Source organism: Mustela erminea, chromosome 3, assembly GCF_009829155.1.
Source record: "Mustela erminea isolate mMusErm1 chromosome 3, mMusErm1.Pri, whole genome shotgun sequence".
Lineage (NCBI taxonomy): Eukaryota > Metazoa > Chordata > Mammalia > Carnivora > Mustelidae > Mustela > Mustela erminea.
The window spans coordinates 55,053,452-55,058,986 of NC_045616.1; the positions used below are offsets into that span (position 1 = coordinate 55,053,452).

The 5,535-nt window shown below is 36.6% G+C and overlaps 1 pseudogene; it reads left to right on the forward strand.

Annotated features, from left to right (window-relative positions):
* Positions 1-1,379: 1,379 nt before the first annotated feature.
* On the forward strand, positions 1,380-1,997 carry LOC116585589 (annotated as a pseudogene).
* Positions 1,998-5,535: the final 3,538 nt, after the last annotated feature.

The window sequence follows — 5,535 nt, forward strand, 5'->3', positions numbered from 1 at the left end:
GTCTGTGATATTCATCCTTTAAAGAAGTAAAACTGCTTACTAGAAGCCCTAGGCTAATAACAAAACCAATTTTGCAGTACTGCTTAATGGTAAGGTCAGGAAAAAAAATAAATAAATAAAAGAAAGAAAGAAAGAAAAGAAAAAGGCCTGAATTCAGGAAAACATTTTAGTTGTTAGACTTTAAAGCTTCTGGAAGCAGTGTTATATCCTATAGTCCCTGAAAACTTACATTTTAACAAAGTGTGTTTGGTGAAAACATCCCATAGGGCAAAAAATTGGAAGTCTTTATTTTAGAAAAGAATTTCTTTGGTTCAAAGTAACTTCTTGACAAAAGGGAAGTATGAATTGTGATTTCCACTTCCCCTTTCCTTACTTCTCTCTTCTTTTCTGATTTTTACCCCAACCTCTGGATTTTCTTGGATCCTCCAGCCTATATACATAAGCCCCCATCCTTCTCCTAGTTTTTTACCAACTCTCTCTTTTCTTCTCCTTTCCCTTTTCCCAGTACCACATGAAGAATGCAACTATTTTATTGCAAAATATATATTACTACTACCCTATATCAATTTCAACTGTCTCTTATCCAAGCTTATAGAACTAGTCTTTCTGCTTTAGTTTTTACTCACTCTAAACGATGTTTCACATTCCAACTAGACTTTTCTTTCTAAAATTAATATTTGGTCAAATCACTCTCCTTACGAAACTTCAGATCTTTTATAACCCAAACTCCTTTACACTGCATTCAATATCTTCCAATCTCTGGCAGCAAACTGCCCCTCCAGATTTCAGTTGCGGTTTCTTCCTTATATTCTAAATATGTCAAAACCTCATGGTTTTCTTGAGAAAGAATCTGGAAAAAAAAAAAAAAGAAGCATATTTGTGCACCTCTATTCCTTGATTTGTTTCCTCTGCTTATGTTGTCACTTTGCTTCACAGCATTAATTGCACTTATTGCAAGGTCTTCACATGTCTGTCTCTTCTGGTAGATGGTATATGAGCTTATTATTTTTATTTGTTTGTTTGATCTTTATGGACCTACCACAAAATAGGTCACTCAAATTGTGTGTTTCTGGTTAGTCAAGTAACTCTAATGAATTCTTTCTAGAGAATTTCTTAGACTGGTTAGAAGATATATAGCCTGGGTTAGAATGAGAAAGGTAAAATTGGTGTTTAACTATGTACTGAGACATTTTCTTTTTATAATATATAGTTGGTTTCTTTTTCTTGTAGAACATAATTACTAGGGATGGATCAATTCTCTGTACTCCTCTATGCACCCTGGCTAAATACTCATACTTATCTCTGTAAGTCAGATGAAGTAATTGAGTCTTAGTCATTAGATCTATCCTCTACAACACCCACTAACACTCTACTGGTTCTTAGGAAAAAAGCAAACTTAAAGCATTTAATGCAGCCTATTTGCAGAAGAGGTCCAAGAAAAGCTGCCCTTGCTGTCACGGTCGAGAGAGGAGGAGGAGCAGCTGCCGCTGGTGCTAAGGTCCAAGGAGGGACACACTGGTGTGGGGCTGCTGGGACTGAGTGAGGTACAGATTGTCACCCACAGATGCTTCAACTGCTTGGGGCCCACATGGACCCTCTGCTTGAGTGTGTAACAAACCAACGAGGCTCAAACCCAGTAGCTATTCCACATGCAGTAGAATATATTCAAAGAGAAGACAGGTAGATGTCTCAGCATAACAGATTTGTCCTGGACTGTAAAGACAGTGAATCCGATGTACTGTTTGTGGGGGAACTCTGTGGTACAGTTGATGCACCAATATGAAATATGGCAAGAGCTTTTATCCCCACTTCCTATAAGAAATTTTAGAATTGGAGGAGATGCAACAAGACTTGTTTCATGCAGACTCAAGCATGGAGAACTGGGGAATATTAAACCCAAGGTCATTGTTGTCTGGGAAGGAACAAACAAGCATGAAAACATGGCAGAAGTAGCAGATAGAATTGAGGCTATCATACAATTTATCGACTCAAAGTAGCTGCAGGCCAGAATCTTTTTTTTTTTTTTTTTAAAGATTTTATTTATTTATTTGACAGAGAGAGATCACAAGTAGGCAGAGAGGCAGGCAGAGAGAGAGGAGGAAGCAGGCTCCCTGCTGAGCAGAGAGCCCGATGTGGGACTCGATCCCAGGACTCTGAGATCATGACCTGAGCCGAAGGCAGCAGCTTAACCCACTGAGCCACCCAGGCGCCCCTGCAGGCCAGAATTTTTATACTGGCTTTGTTTCCTTGAGGTGAGAAACCCAACCATCTGAGGTGAAAGAATGTCAAGGTGAACCAGCTCCTTACATTTTCCCTGCTGAAACTTGCCCGTGTTCAGCACTGGACACTGATAGGGTTTTGGGCACTGAGAGTGTGCCTTCTCCACCTACCACACATTTGATTTTCTGCATCTCACAGGGGGGCAGTTAGACAATGTTCTGCAAACTCCTGTGTGAACTCATTATGCAGTTGTTGGAGGAAACACCTGCCAAGAAACAAAGCACCATTGCCTGACTGGCTCCCCTCAGTGTTTAAGAGCACCCAGGTATCCTCAGATTGGTTATATCACTGATACTACAGAATCCCTCTCTTAAGGCACTTTGCATCGTATAGAATGTTCCTGTATGGTCATATCTAGTGTTTGAAGAGCAGGAGGCATTTAAACTGGTCTTGCACATAGAAGGTTTGCTTGACAGAGGAGAAAAAGAAAGACTGTGGTTTAAATTCGTTTGAAACCAAAAGGGGACTTTTTGGTCATTGAATTATCACTGTTTTCCCTAAGACAATATCAATCCTAGGTACTGAACCAAATGAAGATTTTTTTCTTGGCCATTGTTTCTGTGGTTTATGTCATACATAGAAATGATCAGGACCACGCTTACTTGGCTTTAAAATAGATGGTTTTTCTAGTTATTAAAGTTCATAATTTAGCCTTTTATTTTTATTTTCCTTTATTTGTATGTATTCACATCGTTTTCAATCATTAGATTGAACATGCTTGTCATTCAAAAAAGGGGGATGTTATAGTTACAAATGAATTTGTTCTACTCTCTTAATGTTTCGCCTGTAGTGGAAGACAGGTTTTGCCCCATTTGGGGGACTCTATGGAACATACTGTATTTTTGCTGCTGAATACCATATCTATAATAAACCCATGCATACTGCTTTTCCTCTGTTTCCCCTCATCTCTTAGCTCCGTTATTTTGTTTGTTTGACATTACATGCTTCTAACACATTTTTGACTAAGGAGCTCTGTTGTTGGAAGTGTAAGTCCCCAGCCAATTACTCTCATGAAGATATTATTGATGTGTGATTCATTCTCGTGTGGTCTTCTATGCACAGAGTCTGTGTAGTGCTATCCATATTCAGAGTTCTGGTTTGTTTTGTTTTGTTTTCCCTTAAAACATGTTACAGTTTCCATTTAAAAAAAAAATCAGAATTCTATTTCCCATTCTGTAAGCCCTGACATATCTCAAGCTTTATGGAATATTAAGGTGTATGTTTTATTTTTGATTGGCTTAATGTTTAAATTATATCAGTTCGGAAACATTTGGCCTTTTTTCATGGAGAAACAAATGGAGCTGCCCTTCAGAATAGACATTCTGCCTTAATTCCACCATTTTAGTGAAAAAGAATCAGGTTTGTTTAACTTTCAGGGTTTCTCCTTAATGTATTTTTATCTGAGAATTTCTTTCAAGAGAGCTCTTTGTAATCTTAATAGTTTGCTTGAACTACAAGAACTGCTGTTAAAAAAATAATGGGACAATATGTGGTTTATTGTTCAGTTAACCTGTGGAATATGCACAAACTGGATCTTCCAACAAGTATATTAATGGGACCAGGTGGGTATGAAAGTAACCTTTTAAAATATTCTCTACACTAACTCCACTCAGTGTTCAAGTTCAGTAACTAAGCATGTGTTTTATGTTCAGCTTGCAAGGCAAATGGCAGTGCTTTTGTGTGTTGGAGGGGAGTTGCTAAATGTGCAAAAGCCACTTCTGTTTGAGAAAGAGAGATAGTACCTGGGCTGGTGTATTTCTTGTGAAACTTCTTTCTAGGAATTTTTTTTTGGCCTTGATTGTTTTTTGTTTGTTTTCTGTTTGTTTTCTTTTTAATACATTTCTAAATGTATCACGTCTTCATTAACAACAAAAAAGTCTTGGCATGTTTACTAAACCTGTTTATTACATTAAAATTGCCTTTCCAAAAAAAAAAAAAAAAAAAAAGAGAGAGAGAGAGCAGGAGTGCTCTAAAGATAGTGAATTATTTTCAAAGACACAGAGTTGCTAATGAAGGACATACCATGCCTTCTCAGTGTGCTTTGTGAATAAACTGAACACCTTATGGACCCCTTTTTAACAAAAAACCTAAGTAATTGAAGTAGTAGTTTTAATAAAACCAAATCATACTCTAAACAGGTGCCAGTATTACTATTTCTAAGGCCAAACCCATATATATTTTAAAAATGATTTCCAGAGATTCCATGCAAATGAGTCAGAGATGTAAAGGTAATCAAGAAATTTGTGCAGTTAAATTTTTTTTTCCATTTGTTAAGTTTCTGGGGCTAATTTGCTGTTAACAAATCAAAACAGAAAAGAAGGAAGGGGATAGGGGAAGGGGTAGGGAGAAGACTGGAAAAGGCAGCAAACATCTTGCCCAAAGTCATTCTGAAACAATACTTAATAAATTGAATATACATGAACTTTTACTTCCTTCCTACAACTACTGTTCACATTTTGTAGAATATAAACATTTTTACATTTATGAAATTTTTTCTAATACATAGGTTATTCTAAATCATATAATTTGAAATATCTTAATGATAACCTATAGCTTTTAGAACTAGTGATTTAGGGATGCCCTGGTGGTTCTGTCAATTATGCAGCTGCCTTTGGGTCAGGTCATGATCCCAGGGTGCTGGGATCTGGCTCCTTTCTCATTGTGGAGCCTGCTTCTCCCTCTGCCAGCTGTTCCCCCTGCTTGTTCACTTTCTCTTTGTCAAATAAATAAATAAAATCTTTTTTTTTATGATAATGAATTAAGTTAGATTATGAAACTTGTTCATCTAAAATAAATACATCTTTTTTTCTTTAAAGATTTTTAAAGAGAGAGAGAGAGAGAGAGTAGGCATGGGGGGAAGGGGTGGAGGAAGAGGGAGAGAATCTCAAGCAGGCTCTGAGCTAAGCCCAGAGCCCAATGCAGTGCTTAATCCCATGACCCTGAGATATGACCTGAGCCAAAATCAAGAATTGGATGCTTAACCAACTGAGCCATCCAGGCGCCCCATAAATATATCTTTTATATGTAATCATTGGCAACTCAAAATGATGAAAGAAAACTAAATGCTATAAAATTTTGAATGTATTTCTTCTGCATATATATATATATATACATATATATATATATATATTTGTATTTGTTTTAGTTGTAATGGAAAAAATCACTATATATCTTAAAAAGTTGGAAGAAAATAATTTTCAGAACAGAAAAATGAAATTGATGTTTCAATTAGACATTTTCTTTCTGTATGTATTT